Source organism: Chrysemys picta, chromosome 19, assembly GCF_011386835.1.
Source record: "Chrysemys picta bellii isolate R12L10 chromosome 19, ASM1138683v2, whole genome shotgun sequence".
NCBI lineage: Eukaryota > Metazoa > Chordata > Testudines > Emydidae > Chrysemys > Chrysemys picta.
In genome coordinates, this window is record NC_088809.1 from 10,974,601 (window position 1) to 10,993,061 (window position 18,461).

Consider the following 18,461-nt stretch of genomic DNA (forward strand, 5'->3'; position numbering starts at 1 on the left):
AATGATTCTTAATTATGCAAAAAGTTCAATCTTCATCTTTCAACTCTCTTCATTTGCTGGATGGTGGCCTGGTTCTCCCTTGTTTATGTACACCTTATACTATTTGTATTGTTGTTATGTTTCCACTGAGATATCAGAAAACGTTCAAGATGCTCATCTGTTTCATCTTCGTTTCTTTAGCTTCTAAGGGCTGATCCCTGGAAGCACATAGAATACCAGGGATGGAAGGGACCTCAGGAGGTCATCTAGTCCAACCCCCTGCCCAAAGCAGGACCAAGCTCCAGACAGATTTTTGCCCCAGATCCCTAAATGGCCTTCTCAAGGATTGAACTCACAACCCTAGGTTTAGCAGGCCAATGCTCAAGCCACTGAGCTCAGGCACAGTGCTAGTCCCTTGAGACTGCTCACAGGAACAATCTGGTGGTAAGTAAGTGTTTGCAGGACTTTAGTAACAATAATACTGGGATGGGTGAACCTCATGGAGTTTGAGGTTTTGAAAACCTTTTTGTTCTGGATATTTGCGTTTGCAAACTCCTATCATTTATGTCCATGTGTCCCTGGTCATTTCAACACCCTGGGACCGATGTCCATCTGGTGTAAATCATTCAATGATGTTGCTCTGTTTGGTGCCTGGCCCTCGGTTTTGATAGCTAATGGGAATTTTGCAGCATGGGTTAGGAATAGAAGAATCTTCCTCAATCCAGACAGTAAGTGGATCCCCTATACATGGTAGGTGGAATCCTGGAGTTTTGCCATGAACTTCAATCGAATTGGCATTTCATCCCGATATAAATATACTTTATTTTCCCTCATTAGAATTTTTCCCTCTCCCCATATCTGCTCCTTTTCTCATGGTCTCATATTTCTTTTTTGTCATATTTCTCTCCTCACACATTGCTCAGTTTTTAACCATTTCCCCTCCTTGCTCTACTCTTTTTTCTCCGCTCTTTCCCCCAACTGAAACATGAACCCAATAATTTTTGAGCTGAACTTTCAAACCTTCTTTCATTTAGGGCCTGATCGAACTCCCATTGAAATCACTAACAACACTCCCTTTTTAATTCAATAGGAGCTGAATCAGGCTTCTATACTTGTCCGCATCGTATGTAATGCCACTGAAGAGAACGGAATAACACTGGTGCAAAAGCAGTGCAAGTAAAGTCAGAATCATGCTCTTTATGTATGAGTGCGTTTGAAAATAAGCAAAATAAGTCCAGCTGTTCCTCCTAATAACAAACTGTACACATGACCTTCCTCACCAAGTGCACCATAGTTTGAACTTCTCTCTGAGTAGTAGATTTTCCTCAACGTCCTGTTTTAATAGCGGTGCAAAGTGGTAATGCAGTTCCACCCTGAAGGACCTGTTACTCACATTTATCTTAAAGTTTAGCAAACTCCTTCGCCTTTTACAGTGGTGACTTTGCACTGCTGTACTTGAAACTGTATCAGGACTTCAGATGCTACATAGATACCTCTGTTTCAGGCATTTAAAAAGCAACTGCACAAAAATGATCAGTGATGAATGAACCAGTAGCAATAAAACAAGAGCTGAACCACTGTGGCTGATTGGAACCAAAATTGTACATAAGAGGCAGTCCTTGCCATTGAAAGAGACATAGGGTGACAGATAGCAAGTGTGAAAAATTGGGACGGGGGTGGAGGGTAATTGGCGACTGTATAAGAAAAAGCCCCAAATATCAGGACTGTCCCTATAAAATCAGGGCATCTGGTCACCCTAAAGAGACAAGGCAGACAAAAGGTGAGAGAAAGGAAGCATCTTCATCCCAACATTACAGATGAAAAACAGAGGCACAGAGAATTTAAATGACTTGACCAAGGCCAGGAAATCTATGGCAGAGCTGGAACTCAAACCCAGATCTCCTGAGTCACAGTCCAATGACTTAAATTCTAGATCATCTTTCATTTCTCATTTAGAAATGAGAGTAAAATCTTGTGTGGCCAACAGAGGGATTTGGGCTCCTATCCGTCAGCCAGTCAGAATCCCAAATTCTTTCCAAAAAGTACTATTAGTGCAGAAGGCCTGCAAAGCCTATTTCACCTTGATCGTAGTCTTTATTCCCAGTCCCTAGAAGGCACAATCCTGCTGCTTCTTGAAACTGTGTGAAATAAACTATTGTCCTCAATGTGCAAGCAGAATAAAATGAAGAAAATAATATGTTCTCATTGGATTTAATTGAAATCCAGATGGCGGTGAATTGGTATCCCACATATTCCTGGATTAGAAACATCAATGGGTCCTCTTGATTTGTGTCGGCAAAAGACCTTGAGATTTCTAAGGCCACCTCTGGTCTTTCCATCACAGCTTCTATGAAGAAGTTGATTTTCTTTTCTAGCTTCCCTTCCACTTACCAGAAAATGCTGTATTTTTCTACAAGCTTTCATTACAACCAGGCTTTTCAGCCGACTGATTCCCCCCCCCACACACACTCAATGTTTTTCATCATACACCCAACACTTTACTACCTATATTAGGCAGAATTCTGCTCTCATTTACAGCAGTATAAATCTGGAATAACTCCATTGCCTTCAGTGGAGTCACACCAGCTTTACGCCAGCATGCAGCAAAAGCAGATTTCAGAATTCAGCCTGCTATTTTCTTGACTACAACAGTTTATTGATTGTTACTTTTTCAGTGTAATAGCATATTAGTATCAAAAGATAGCTAGCACTACTTCTGTTGAATGAAAGATCACTGGATCTTACAAAAGGATGAACTCCCTGAACAACAAAACAAAACAAACAAAAAAGATCCAATCTATTTTTTAAAGTACTATCCTGATAATCTAATTGTATTGGGAGTAAAAGGGAGCTGCAGAGATCTGCACCAGTTCAATGACCTCTATCTTCATTGCTGGAGAAAACATTGACAGCTATATGTACATTTATATATTCTTCCTTTTTGCAAGGATTTGGGGCTTGTCATGCCAGCTGCTGAGTGTTTTCTGCAAGGTGCTAATAATAAATAATATTACCCAGCTCTTATACAGCACTTTTCAGCAGTAGATCTTAAAGTGCTTTACAAAGGAAACCAGTCATTAGCTAAGCACCTTTCACTGCCACTGACCTTACCAGAACCGTGTAGGATTTGATCCTTACTTAATTACACCAGTGCAAATTAGGAATGACTCCTTTGAAGTTAGCTGAGTTACACCGGTGTAAGAGAGTGTAACATTAACGTAAAATCACCAGATGGTGCTATTTCTTGCTAGTTCTATTTATCTGATTATATAGCAGTTAGCGCTGATAGAAAATGCCTATTATCAGTTGTGGTGCAGGTCTTTTCAGGTGCTGAGTATGTCACTAGTAAAGTCTCTTATCCCCACCGGAGGCCTTGTCTACACACAAACTTGATAAACTGATTTGGTTTAGCCTGTGCAAATCCCTGTATGGACAATCTTATTTTGGTTTAGCTCAAATCTCTAATTTCTATATTCATAGATTTTAAGGCCAGTAAAGACCACTATGATCCTCTAGTCTGACCAGTCTAATCAACTGCTGATCTAGTCTAACAAACTAAATGGAAATAAACCGGATTTAAACTGAAACGAGTGTTTACATAACCCTTTTCACTGGTTCAACCAAATCAGTGCACACTCACACCTTAGGTTAAACTAATGCATATAGACAAGCACTGAGCCTCTCTCCCTCTGAATCATTCTTAGAGCATGTCTGCATTGCAACAGGCAGTGTGATTGTATCATGGGATGGCTGACCTGCGCTAGCTTTAATCGAGCATAGGTAAAAATAGCAGCGAAACCTTCATAATACTGCAGAGGCTGGGCTAACAAAGTGAGTACATACGCGGGGGGATTGGGTAGGCTTGTACAGCCCACTGAAATATCTTCACTGCTATTTTTAGCTATGCTAGCTAGATTAATGCTAGCGTGGATAATATCTACCTAGCTGCAATCATACCTTCTATGCAATTGTAGACATGCACTTAGTTACTGCCTTCATGCACGCAACAAGAGATCACATTGTGCCAAAAACTCACATGGTGTTAGACGCCGTGGACAGTATGTGCAGAAGCAGACTAAGAAAAGAGAAATTGTCCAGGATTATGGAGTCTTCTGACATTCAGCTGCCCAAGTTCAGCACCAAGTCTACTAAATACCACACTGAACTGGTCATGAAAAGAAACATTGTTTGCTGATAGCTCGAAGAGTTTTTCTTCACAAAGCTTCCTGACAACATAGAGGGGTCACATGAGGCACAATATCATTTTGTTGTGACCTGTTTATCTGTGTCAGGAGAGAAATGAACAAAGCTAAGGCCCAATCTTGCAAAGACTTCTGTTTTAAGAGAATTAAGTGTCGCAACTTTGCAGGCTCTCCAGTTATCCACATTGCTACATTTCCTAAAGAAAAAAATCTGTGTGTTTGCTACAAGTGATGGAATTCTGGACAGCCTGTGAAGAATGAACAGTTACTGATAATCTTATTCTAAAAGGTTAAAAGCTTGTGATCCCACAATCACTGAGATTGAAAATTACAAAGATCATTCATTCGGGACACATGGAAGAGTAGCGCGAGGGCCGGACCAGATTTGCTGTTTTGGCCTTGTATGAATGCACACATTGAAGAACAGATTCCCCCGTCCAAATATTACAGTAGGAACACTAAATCCTTGCCTCTTCTCCAGGAAGGAGAGGAAGGGAGAGCGCATGCAGAATTCTAATGGTCAGCGGCAGCCTGGCAGTGTCAACGCCAAGTTACACACACTAAGACCCTATCTGGCTGAAACAGACAATGCAGGAACATTGAGACATGATCAAAGACATTTGATTGATTTGCAGGGAGCTAATTTTAAGTCACTTGGTTCTGATTATGACTCGGGAAACTGTGGGCTAGATCCTTTGCTGGTGTACATCCTCATAGCTGCACTGATATCTATGGAATACCCCAATTTATGGCACATGTGGATCTAGCCTCTGTTTCCAGACAGACAGAACTTTTGTTTAACCAAGGGACTATCTGACACCTCTGGATGCACCAAAAGAGTGATTCCCATTTACATTAGGGCCAAATTATGTTGCCACAGGGGTGTAAAGGGCCCTTAGTGTAGATGAGGCAGATCTCTCCATTTTTTTTCCCCCTCCCCAGAGACAACAGAATCCAGAAGTCACAGACAGGCTGCATGTGTTACTCATGCTGGCTATATGGTATCACCATCTAAGTAATTGAAACTGTTAACATCAAAATGGACTCATCAAAATGGTGCTGAGATTTTGCACAACAATAACTTACATTGTGTGAAACTTGCCTTTGAGTTTGGGGCTTGCTTGAATCCAAAACTCAAAGCACAACAACGAAAACATCTTTCCAAGAATTGTGTGTAGATTTGACAAAACCATGCAAGAAGCATATTTTCCATCAAAACAATAGCACCTCCCTGGAATCCATCGATAACTTGGTGCAGATGCTGATTTGTCTAGACGGTTTGAAAACCATGGCAAGTCTTTTGACAAAACTGCTGATATTTGGTTTTGGAATGAAAATTTGGAGCAGGTGATTTTTGCCTGCTTTTGGATTTCTTAAGAAAATTGTGTCAAATCTTTGGAAACAAAGTTGTGTAATGAGATGACTTACCTCTCCTCTCATTGGTTCACCAATGTGCACTGGTGTAATTTTATTGATTTAGACCAGTAGACCCTGAAGCATCAACTTAAGGGTTTGGTGGGTTGAAAAATTATGGACCCATCCATCACTTACACTGGTGCAAGTGAGAGGAGGATACACCTGATATTTCCATATATTAGATTTTGATAGTTACATTGCTAATTAACTTTGCTAACCTGCAAAGTCAGTAATTTTCTTTTTAAACTGGAGTTCCCTCTTCATATTTACAGGCAAGCATTGACAGCAAGACAACAGTTCGTTCTTGTTACTAAGCCCTCAGAACATTTGCTAGACTACTATGCAGCGTTACCCAACACAATTAAAACCAAACTAAAACTTATCAAATCAAACTAGTACATGTTTGTGATGCATCATCATTGCTTTTTTTTTTAAAGGTGCTTTTTCACTCACTTTCTTATTCACAAAATTTGCTACGCTACTGGTCTTTACTGTGACTTAACAAGGTTGAGTGAAGGTTCAACACTCCTTCAGATATACAAGTGCACCTTGCTATTTATTTGCTAAAATAAACCATAGCACTGGCTTCTTCCATGGCTTAAGGGTAAAAAATACAGGATATTGTATACTCAGACTATCCTGCCTGTACTTTGCCATTCAGAATCCAGAAACTCACTGTGAAATTGTAGCCCTGTCACTATGCTAAACCTCAGCAAATGTTTGACATGTTAATATCAGCAAACGGATTCTAGCAGTTCAGTTTCACATCTTATCGAGTCTGAAGGATTGTCAAACTTGGTGTGAATGGTATAAACTGCTAGAAATCCTTAATCTTCGCTTCTTGAATTTCCACATTTGAAAGCAGGTGGTGGTGGTTTTGTTTTTTAAAACAAATGGCAAATTTATTCATTGAGATAAAATTCACCAACAACCCAAAGATTTTTATGATAGAAAAAAATGGGCTCATCTTGTTATGGATAAATAGGTGGATTTTGTCATTTTTATGGAGGTAGTAAGTTATTTTTTGTATTATAATACCCCTAAAGGATCCAACCAGCTTATTATGTACAGTACCTATACATAGCAAGAGACAGTACCTGTCTTGAACATCTTTCAATCAAAATAGACAAGACAGACCAAGGGTGGGAGGGGAATCAGAGGTACAAAGAGGTGAAATGACTTGTCCAAGGTCACACAGACACTCAGTGGCAGAGCTAGGAATAGAACCCAAATCTCCTGGATCCCAGTCCAGTGCCATATCTACTACATCATGCTGCTATCTCAGATATACAGAAATACACAGAGAAATGGAAGTTGACTTTACCTAGGAAAATGACCTTTGCTTTACACTGAAAACAAATACAAACTATAGAACCAGGTCATCTGTTGCATGAACTTATGCTCAGCTCAGCTGGAGAGAGAGAAGAAAAGGCCACTTTTCAACTTCCCCAACCCATAGAGTGCGTGGGCCTAAAACATTCCTGACATAAATTTGAGCAGCCTCAGGGGTGCTCTAAGTTCTGCTGCTTAGAAAGGCCCAGCGTTGCCTTTCCCTGACCTGCACACCAGGGAGAGAAGAGCTGATGACATAAATCCAGCATAGCTGTCTTAATGCCTGCTGAAGATTCCCCCAAGCATGGTTTAAGGGCCATTTGTGCCACTGCAGCTCTGTAAAGGGATTCTAACAGGGGCTGAGGATCCGGCCCACAAAGTGCAACCAACAGAAATGTGATTCTTCGTCTGGCTTTGCCGTTTCTGTCAATTGTTTTCCTGGGTGCAATTAAAAGTCGTAGAAATACCTGGATTTGTTTGCTTTAAAAACCAACCAACCAAACAAACAAACAAAAAAACAACGCCCCCTCCCCGAAACCTTTACTCTGAAAATAAATATTGAAAAGTAAATCGAATCAAATAATTATGGCACCAACCTTGTTTGCCTAGAAGTGACCAAACAAGAGAGAGTTCCTGTGCCTAAATATTACAGCACACAGATGGTGAAATTCCCCGTAGGTGCAGAAAGCCAACACAAAATCTGTGTACGCCTGGAACACCTCTGGACAAAATCTTGCAATACACTGCACAGAGATGAGCCCAGGTCATAGCTCCAAACTTCAGGTGTGTGTGAAATCCAGATCTGCATGAGAACTGGAATATTTTGCAAATATTTATAATGAACAAAGAAAACCATGGGTTTGACCAGTTGTGTGGTGTCTGAAATACAAGTAGAATTTGGCAGCTTGAACCTCTCTCTAATTCAGAGACCCAGGACTGGGTATCAGGGGTCTGCTGCTGGAGTGCTTTCTGCTCAAATAGCGCCACTGAAATGAATGGGCTAGTCACAGAGTAAGGTAATAAGCAACATGAAGAAGACTGACAGAATTATACCCTAAGCAGCAGCTGAGATCCTGACTAATCTCTCTAATTAAAATTACAGGTAGAGTGGTTCCTCCCCCCCCCCCTTGGTTAGAAATAGGGTTGCCAACTCTCCAGGATTGTCCTGGCATCTCCAGGAAACAGATTAATCTTTAATTAAAGATTATGTCATGTAATGAAATCTCCAGGAATTCGTCCAAACAAAGTTGGCAACCCTAGTTAGAAAGGAATGTGATCCGGTATTACAAATCTGAACACCTGAGCACTGAGGATTAGAGGCGATATGGGTCACTTGAAATCCAGATCCAAAACTGGATCTGAATTTTGCATGTAACGTCCACAGCTATAATGGTCTGATCCAAACACACTAGAATTACGGAGTGGTCCAAGTCCAGGTGCAGAGCTGAATTTGGAGCTCACTCCCAATCTCTCATTGAACACAGGTGTTGGTTTAATACCATTTGAACCAACAGACAAGGGACACCAAATACACAGTGAAGATGATATTGCCGATCAGTCAATCTTATGGACAGCCTGTGAACTGTCTTTCAGCTCTCACATTTATAAATAATTTACTTCCATCCACCTGTGCCTTGAATAACAAGATGCTGTCTGAAATCTCTAAGCCTGTATTGGAACAGTTTCTGCAGAACCATTTACCTGTATTTCTCTCTCACCTGTTGGGAATGTATCTAGGAAAAAGTGGCTCCAAAACAGCTCTGATTCTAGTGGAAAAGAGGCATAAAAAAGCCTCCCTTCAGCTGATAGTATTAGATCTTCTGTGTTGCGGATGATTAGATTTATTTGCCTTCCTGGACAGGTCTATAGGTAGAAGTCTATAGCTGTGAACGAAGTCTATAGATTTCTATAAAACAAATGTGAAGGAGGGGAACTTTTACAGCTCACTTGAAAAGGAAAAGCAAAGCACACAGATCATGGCTGCTGTTTTTGACACAGTATGACATACTGTGCGTGTCATTACTTCCCTTCAGTTTTATGTGCACAAGAGCAGGGGTTATTTCTCCCTGTGCTGCCCTCCCCAACCCCCCACACCAAATACCACACTCTAAAAACAAACATCATCGGTATTTTCAATTCCTAACTCCTGAACACTGGTCTGAGTCACTAGGACCCTGGAGATCTCCCAGCTTGGCAGCAGCAAAGACTGGTGAGCAGTGAGCATGTGCAGACAGGATATGATCTCTTGCTGCTTGGTTAGTTACTGATATAAACAGCTGGAGGTATTGAAGTGCAGAGCTTAGATACAGGCAGAGCACTGAGGGGGTACTCAGGAGGATTATAGCTCTGTGTACTGAAATCTGGGAGACAGAAGAAGGATTAGTGGGGAAGGGCAAAGAGAGCAGGATTTATCCGCTTTTCAAATATGCATTACAGCTTTTTCTAATATTTCACTGGATTGTCTAAGACTCTGCCTCATAATAATAAGAGTTCCTTGACCATAAAAGAAAGGTGAGTTTTTCTTCTTCTATTTCTTATATAGTTGAATTATCTTCTTCTGGAAGCTATTCATCTGCTGGCCATCACACAAATAATAACCAGACAACTTTTTGCAGACCCTGGGGCATTAACATACCTTACAGACCCAAATGGCTGTTTGATTTATTAAATTTATCCATGCCATCTCAAGCATGCCGGGCTTAGCTGCATTGTTTGTGAAGATTGCAGTTTGCTGCTGAGATGCCCTTCCCAAAGCAGCTAGGAAATATACTTAAAAAGTAGGAATGGATAGTATGTGTGTGTGTGTTTGTTTTATAGCACGGCAAGGCAAATTAGGAAGCACTGTTTCTTTAAGCAGTTTCAGAAGCCCCACTATACCGTATAAATAGAATCTAATAATTTTTGGTATGCGACTCTTACGACACTTCAGCTGTTTAGGGTATTGTCAGTTCAATGTATTTTATTGCACACAGAAACTGCTCTCATGTTTAGCTTCTGTGGGATGTGCAAATCCATTCATCGTGCATTTTCTACAATGGTCTCTTGGAAAACTTCAGCCTGTAGCAACAGAACCATATTGTTTTTCAGAAATTGCACATCATTTGCTGTGTCTTCGTTTGAGTTTCTAACATCAAAGAGATGTACGTTACACTAATGTGATTTACCATGTACTAAAAGACTTTCCAGCCTCCAGATGACTTTTTGCAGATATGTCTCTTTCTGTTGTTGTTTTTGAAGGTATGTGACAGGTTACATGCACTGTGTGTGTCTTTATGGTACACAATACTCTGTATACACAGCACATATATATATATGCATGTCTGCCTTTATTCCACAGTGGTGTGGGTTCATTCTACTTGATAATCAAGTTATTTGATCACTGACCTATAAAAGGTGTTGAGTGTTGTTTTTCATGAACCCAACATATCATTTCAGCACATTTAATGTTACAAACCTGTCATTTTAACACTTGCCAAGTCACTATTCTATCTCAAGCTGAATGTTCTTTAACTTATTGTTACCTTTTGTGTGATCTCTCGCCATGCCTTCCCACAGGGCAAGGCGATGGTCTGGAAATGATCGTCTTGACCGACATTTACTTATGATAACAAATTAGCCTTGTATAAATGCAATATCCAATTAGAGAGATGTTATGATCAGATTTGCACAAGTTAAATGCTGACTTCACAACCCAGTTGGGTCGTAGCTCTGTGCTAATTGGTAACATCACCATTTACTTTTAAGTAAATGAATTTGGTATCAGTTGTAACACTGCTTGTGTTGTATACTATGTACACACTGTATGGAGATGTTGGTAGTGTGTAAACACAAGTATTTTAACATTGACATGACAGTTTCGGGGGTTTGTACATTTTTGCTGCCTGACATCTCTGCATAATTTTTTTCTGCTTTACTTAGATCAGCGTTCAGAATTATTTAAAAACTTTAACATGATACCTGTGTTAAAATAAACTTGGTGGGCAGATTAAATTATATAGCATGTTCACTTCAAAAAGAATAGGGGGGAAAAAGTAAACTCATTTAGGCATTCTTCGTCAGCTGCAGCATCTGCGCTTGGGTGTGTGGAGAAATTGTCTTGCTCCCATCTCACTTCCAGTTTGCTGACTGACTTTATATTGTGTTTAAAGTATAATAATTCATTTGCGATCCATTACTCACAAGACTCGCGTGTACATCTGTCACTCTTTAAAGTCTCAACATGGCAGAGTTACTCAGGGCTTAAACTTCACTAATGAATTGGGTAGGAGGGCCCTTTTACAAAAGAGGAAAGAAATAATTACAGTTGAGACAAAGAAGACGAGGTTAACCCCACACTCATGTGTTGCATCTGCATCTTCCATTGATTTCAACTGGAGTTATGGGTGCTTAGCACCTCAATGTCAAGGCATGAGTGCCAGATCCTTATCTGAGAAACTGGCATAGATGAGTGGAGCTATTCCATCTTACACAAGCTGAGGATCTGTCTCTCTACATTTACATCAATGCCTCTCTGAAAAAAAATCAACTTTTTTTTTTAAAAATGATTTCCTGCCCAAAAGCTTGCAATGGGAATTCATTGAGAGTTTCTTATTATCATGAGTTTCTTACTGCCGGTACTCATAGGATACACTAATTTCTATGGAAAGGGGATGGCAGAGTTAAAAATATCATATTTTTACAAATATTTAAAGCAACATTTTGTTTTTATCTAACTCATGCAACCAGGGGTGGGTTTGGGAAAAAATGCAATCTTAATTTGATCTTAAATATAATTTTTTTTAAATACATAATTAGTAAAAATAAATGAAAATATTTAGCAACTGTCAACTGTACACAGTGTTTGACAGCGTGTGGTCCTAGGAGGCTGTATGAATAGTGGACTGCTACCAGTTCACAGTTGTTAGCCAAATATTTTTAAATTGAGATCATTGCTTGAGCTACAAGTACAAATGATTTTGGTTTTCTGCTATGCAAAAGGGAGGACATGGCTGAGAAAACCAATGAACAATGCAACCAAACGGACATGGAATGGGCTGAGGTGCATTGGTAGAGCTGTGTGTGATAGCTTTCATGGCACTTGTTTGCAATAAACCAGGCTCAAACCAAGGCTATTATTCTGTCTCATGAGCACTGTATTCACTGGGATTAATTAAAGTGCATTCCTGGGTATGTTAATGAGTCCAAGACTTACAGTCTTAATACATGCAAAAATCCCTTTGACTTTAGGTATGAACAGGAACTGTAGAATTTAGCCCTATGTAGCTACACTGGTTTTTACCAGCTAAGGATCTCACCCTATGTTAGCTGATGAAGAAAAGTCCATTTTCCCCTGTATCACATTCCTTCATTTTTGTTTATTCGGGTTTATAGGATATCCAGCTTTCTGAGTTCCTAAGGCATGATTGCCCCATGAATTGTAAACCTATAGCTCCATTTAATTTCAGAGGGAGTTGTACCCAAAATTGACTGGATTGTTAAAGCCCTGAACTTTAATTCTGAATCATAGAAGATCAGGGTTGGAAGGGACCTCAAGAGGTCATCTAGTTCAACCCCATGCTCAAAGCAGGACCAATTCCCAACTAAATCATCCCAGCCAGGGCTTTGTCAAGCCGGGCCTTAAAAACCTCCAAGGAAGGAGACTCCACCACCTCCCTAGGTAACGCATTCCAGTGCTTCACCACCCTCCTAGTGAAATAGTGTTTCCTAATATCCAACCTGGACCTCCCCCACTGCAACTTGAGACCATTGCTCCTTGTTCTGTCATCTGCCACCACTGAGAACAGCCGAGCTCCATCCTCTTTGGAACCCCCCTTCAGGTAGTTGAAGGCTGCTATCAAATCCCCCCTCATTCTTCTCTTCTGGAGACTAAACAATCCCAGTTCCCTCAGCCTCTCCTCATAAGTCACGTGCTCCAGACCCCTAATCATTTTTGTTGCCCTCCGCTGGACTCTTTCCAATTTTTCCACATCCTTCTTGTAGTGTGGGGCCCAAAACTGGACACAGTATTCTAGATGAGGCCTCACCAATGTCGAATAAAGGGGAACGATCACGTTCCTCGATCTGCTGGCAATGCCCCTACTTATACAGCCCAAAATGCCGTTAGCCTTCTTGGCAACAAGGGCACACTGTTGACTCATATCCAGCTTCTCATCCACTGTGACCCCTAGGTCCTTTTCTGCAGAACTGCTACCTAGCCATTCGGTCCCTAGTCTGTAGCAGTGCAGTCTACACCATCCTCCAGATCATTAATAAAGATATTAAACAAAACTGGCCCCAGGACCGACCCTTGGGGCATTCCGCTTGAAACTGGCTGCCAACTAGACATGGAGCCATTGATCACTACCCGTTGAGTCCGACGATCCAGCCAGCTTTCTATCCACCTTACAGTCCATTCATCCAGCCCATACTTCTTTAACTTGGCGGCAAGAATACTGTGGGAGACCGTATCAAAAGCTTTGCTAAAGTCAAGGAATAACACATCCACTGTTGAGGCATTTTATATTCCTTCCTATATCTCCCCTTCCTCCCTCCATCTGAACAAGTAAAAGCCTCTCTGAGACTTGACTGTGTTATTTTTTTCAGTGTATAAACTTAGACTGGTGCCTAGAACTGAGCCAACCACACCACTTATCATTAATGATCTAAACCACAATCTTGCTCCCATGGAAGTGAATTGCAAATTTTTCATTATCTTCAATGGTGTAGCACCAGATCCTTACTGGGCATCCTCACATTGCCTGAGGTCATACCTCCAGGGTCCTTAACCTTTATCATAAGTGTGCTCTGCCACCAGGTATACTGCACGCTTGGCCAAAACGCTTCAGCAAGAATTCTAATTCTGCTTTAAGAATAACCCTCACTCCTAGAGTGCCTCCTCCCATCGATCTAAACCAAAATACACTCGGAAAGCCAATCTACTGGATTCTAGATGAGTCATATCTGAACATAATATTGTAACTGCCAGAAAAGTCAATTATCAGCTTATCTCCCACAGACCTGTCTCTTAGGTTGTTTCAAGTAAATGAGCTATTTCGATAACTCTTCTTAGAAAATCTTTGTTTTTGTTAAATAAAAAAAAAAAAGAAGAGAGGAAAGCATGCTGGAGAAGCCACCTGCTTTTCTTGCATTTGCATCAACCACCAGAGAACACCATGCAACAGCTGGGACGGCAATGCTAGTGCCTTCGTAAGAGGCCTGATCCAAAGTCCATCAAAGTCAATGCTACAGAGCCTGTTGCAAAGTCAATGGCTCCCAGTGGACTTTGCAACAGGCTCTGTAGCAGCGGGATTTTTCTTCTAAGCTCTCTTTCCAGTGTGATTTTTCTACTTGAACATGAAATTCTTCACCAACAGTATATTTCTGATCCTAGGCAACAACGACCAGGTTTGTCTGGTGGGAGAATATGGAATATTCCCATTGCCCCAAAGTGGGAGGGTGGAGTGGTTGGAAACATCCCCTTTGTGCTCTCCTTCATTTGATTTCTGACAACTCAAATGAAACTCCCCACCCATATTGGAAACGATGGGGCGAGCTGGCTATTCACTTTTGCAGTCGTGGCGATGACAGATGTTTTGCAGAGTAGTTCAGTCATCTGGAGCTTTACACCCGACTTGAGCCACAAATTAAAGCTTAACTTTAGGCATGAGGCTGAACCGACTTTGTGACTTTTCCCTTTCTCACTAGTTTGTTTTCGGCCTTCTGTGCTCTGACTGAGCCTACATGTTATTATATTAATCCTGACTCCTCCCCCCATAAAGCCTCAAGAAAATGACCGTCTATATCCAAAAGACAGGCTGCAAGCCAAAATCTATTTTTGTTAGGTCTTGAAATCATTTCCAAGCTGACTACATTGGTCTTCAAAGAGAGCTGACAAAGTAGAGGAGAAATGTAGAAGACAGACGGATTTTTTTCTAAAAATAATGTTGTTCAGGCGTCCCATTTCATTTAGTTTAGGATACAAAATAGAAGCTTTATGCCAAGAACTCTGCATTTGTAAAATCCTGCTGTTCTTGAACTACATTGTGGTATTGACCTAAGTCTAAGGTGTGCAACATGTTTAGTGACAGCCCTGAAAAGGGCACAAAATTCACCTGTCAGTCAATGACTCCTCTTCTTCAGGTACCTTCTCTGAAGCCTGAAAAAAGTGAGTCATAGTCCCCAAAGGTTTCTGTGGTTACCACTTGGCTGGGAGGATAGAATCTCCAGTGTCTTTTTATTTGTAATGGTACTAATGCATGCCTAATGTGATTTTGTTTTGTTTTGTGGTCAATAGGAAAAGTGACTCATGCCTGTCAACTGACGTCATTTTAGAAGCCTATCATCAACCTGCTTTTCCTTGTATCAAATTCTTTATGGCACGGCTATAAATCTGGTATTGTATATGTGCTGAAAGAAAATCAGAACTGTAAATGCCTCAGGTCTGATTTTTCGCACTGTCAATGCACAATGGGTTGCTAAGTGCTGAATGTTTTAGAGACGGTGGGGATTAAATGTGCTCTCACATTTCTTGACACTATATGTAACTTATCAGTGTTGTGGAGACACTAACTACAAGGCAAATTTTCAAAGCTATTCAGGAGAAGCCGTACATACAAATCCTTCAAAAAAACACACTTCACTGTGCACATGTTAATGATGTGTGGGTGTTAAAAATATCTGTTACTCGTGTCATTGCTATTAAACATTTATAGAGCTCTACAGGACACTTTACAAGACAGAGGCCTACCACTGCCATCAGGAAGGAATTTGATTAATAGGGCCAGATCCTCATTACAGTGAATGGATCTACATTGATTTACACCCATTAAAATCTGGCCTATAGGTTGTAAATGCTCCAAGGTAGAGACTGTCTCACTCACTCATCTCTGCAAGTAGCACCAACTCTAGTATGTCATACTTTTTGGCATTACAGCCTAGGGTTACCATATCTCATAAATAAAAAAAGAGGACCCTCCACGGGCCCTGGCCCCGCCCATTCCCCCACCCCTAGCCCCGCCCCTTCTCCACCCTAACTCCGCCCCCTCCTCCCTTCCACTCCCAGCCAGGGGGAAAGGGCTGCCCCAGTGCTACCGGCTTCAGGGTTTGCCGGGCAGCCCCCAGACCCTGCGCCCCCAGCCAGCGCTTCCCCAGCGCAGCTGGATCCCGGGAGGGGAATCGCCCAGCCGGGGGCTTAGGGTCTGGAGGCTGCCCGGCAAACTGTGAAGCCGGTAGCGCTCGGGCTTTGGGCAGCCCCTATGCCTCCGGACCCTGCGCCCCCAGCCGGGCACTTCCCCTCCCGGGCTCCGGTGGCGCAGGGTCCGGAGGCACAGGGGCTGCCCAAAGCCGGTAGCGCTGGGGCAGCCTGGCTCTTAAACAGAGTCGGGGAGGAGCAGAGCCGCCATTTTCCCGGACATGTTCGGCTTTTTGGCAATTCCCCCCGGACGGGGGTTTGACTGCTGAAAAGCCGGACATGTCCGGGAAAAAGAGGACGTATGGTAACCCTATTTAATAGCAAGCTGCAACATAACCCTAACCAACACTCATGGGCAGCGGGTGGAGCCCCCCTTCAAGGAGGCTAGCCCCAGCTCCCCCTCCTTCTACTCCCCCCCGTGGCCGGAGGAGCTCCCAGCCAGCCGAAGTCCCAAGACCCCCTGTCCAGAGTCCCAGGCCAACTGCAGCTGCGCCGCGCCTCCCCTCCCCAGGCCACCCGGACAAAAGCGTGCGTCTCTCAGACGCTCCTCCGGAAGAAGCTTTGCTATTCCCCATGCAGGCCCCGGGGCAGCTGAAGAGGCAGTATATGCTACTCAGCTTCCTGGGTTCATCAGTAATCTCCCTGGAGTCCAGGGGCTGAAGCTGACTAGCACATACTGCCTCCTCAGCCACCCTGACCTGCATGGGGCATAATAAATCAAAAACTTCCCCCCAAAACCCTGCAACCAGGGGTCCAGCGGCCACGGCAGTGCCAGGGGAGGCTGAGCCTCCTATGAGCTATTATACCCACCGCCCATGCCAACACTTTTATAGATAGATCTACCCTGTCCCTAAGTGAGCACTCTCCCTTACACTTCTAGTGCGGGGCCCTCTCTTGCAGCGGTGTGTTGGGTGAGCAGGACTTCAGGTAGTGGCAGATTAGCCACTGGCCTGTTGGGGCCCGTGCGCAGGGGCCCCGGCCAATTGGGGAACCCTAGAAAAAAATCCACCACCAGGTAGCAGAAGCCCAGAGGTCTGAAGAAGCGCTGGGCAGGCAGGGCAAGCCCCAGCGCCCTGACCCCTCCCCAGCAGAAGTGCCAGGTGGGTGGGGCAGGGGAAGCCCCTGCGCCCGACCCAAGCTGTGACCCCAGGACTGGAGGAGATCTTGCTCCATGCATGGCCTCAGGGCTGGGGGAGCTCTCACTCCTTGCTGCGGTTCTGGGGCCGTGGCGGGGGGGGGGGGACGACAGAGCTTCTCTAGTCTTGTGGGGAGCACTGGATGTAGATTCAGGAGATGAGAGTTCAATGCCTGGCACTGAGTTCCTGTGTAGCCCTGTGCAAGTCACTTGGAGCTAGATCCTCACAGCTATTTAGGCACCTAACGCCTCTTGATTTGGGCCTAAGTCCCCCCCCCCGTAAAATCAAGGTAATAATATCTCACAGCTTTTGTCTATTTAGTTTGTAAATTCGAGGTGGCAGGGCCCAGCTCTTACTACTGACCAAAAGAGCTCAGCACACTGGGTAGTCGACGCTTTTGACAATCTGACTGCACATTGTACAGCATCTAGAACAACCAGGTGTTGCCATAATACAAATAAGTAGTAATGACAAATGGATGTGTCAAATATCATTAAGTCTGACGAAGTTTAAAAACAATGCAACAAATGTTCCATTGGTCGTTCCTGATCAGTCGTGTGTGTGTGTGTGTACGTGCGCATGCATAACTCTCCTTACTTGATAAGATTTGGCTGTCATTTGTTTTTAAGTAAGAGTCCAGTTCAATTGCATTTGGGTTCCAGTTCCAAATACTACTTTAATCCTATTCAGTGAGTTTAGGCCACCTTATTTTCTACATCTGAGCAGCAGCACAAGAGACAGTAACACAAAGGTTGCAAGCAACAATGAAGAATCTTTTTAATCCATCCTTCTGTATGCCTCAGTAAATGCTGGGTCTTGAGCAGCAGTGAAGAGAACTGAGCTCTGTTTCACTGCAGTACGCCCTGAAGTATGAGGATTGATAGCCCTTGTAATTGTCATCCTCACAAGTGTCAGTGCAGATGCTATAGAAACTAGGGTTACCATATTTCAGCGAGCAAAAAAGAGGACGGGAGGAGCCCCGCCCTAGCCCCGCCCCTGCCCCTCCCACTTCCCGCCCCCCCCTGACCTCCCAACCCTCCCCCCGTTCCTTGTCCCCTGACTACCCCCTCCTGGGACCCCTGCCCCTAACTGCCCCCCAGGACTATCTAAGCCTCCCTGCCTCTTGTCCCCTGACTGCCCCAACCTTTATCCACACCCCCACCCCCAGACAGACCCCTGGGACTCCCACGCCCCATCCAACCACTCCCCACCCACTGACAGCCCCCG

General features: G+C 43.1%; 1 protein-coding gene across 7 annotated transcripts in view; it reads left to right on the top strand.

The window, feature by feature from the left end:
• Positions 1-9,119: 9,119 nt before the first annotated feature.
• The window catches only part of WSCD1 (WSC domain containing 1), a 63,986-nt gene continuing 54,644 nt past the window's right edge, over positions 9,120-18,461 (top strand). For 3 of the 7 annotated variants that reach the window (XR_010593966.1, XR_010593967.1, XM_005298909.5), the window contains exon 1: positions 9,156-9,440. The gene's annotated coding sequence lies outside the window, so the exon portion shown is untranslated. Of the gene's footprint in view, positions 9,441-10,016; positions 10,167-15,201; positions 15,301-18,461 lie in introns of those variants that run through there. The other 4 variants (XM_065573520.1, XM_065573522.1, XM_065573519.1 and 1 more) reach the window with 3 other exon arrangements.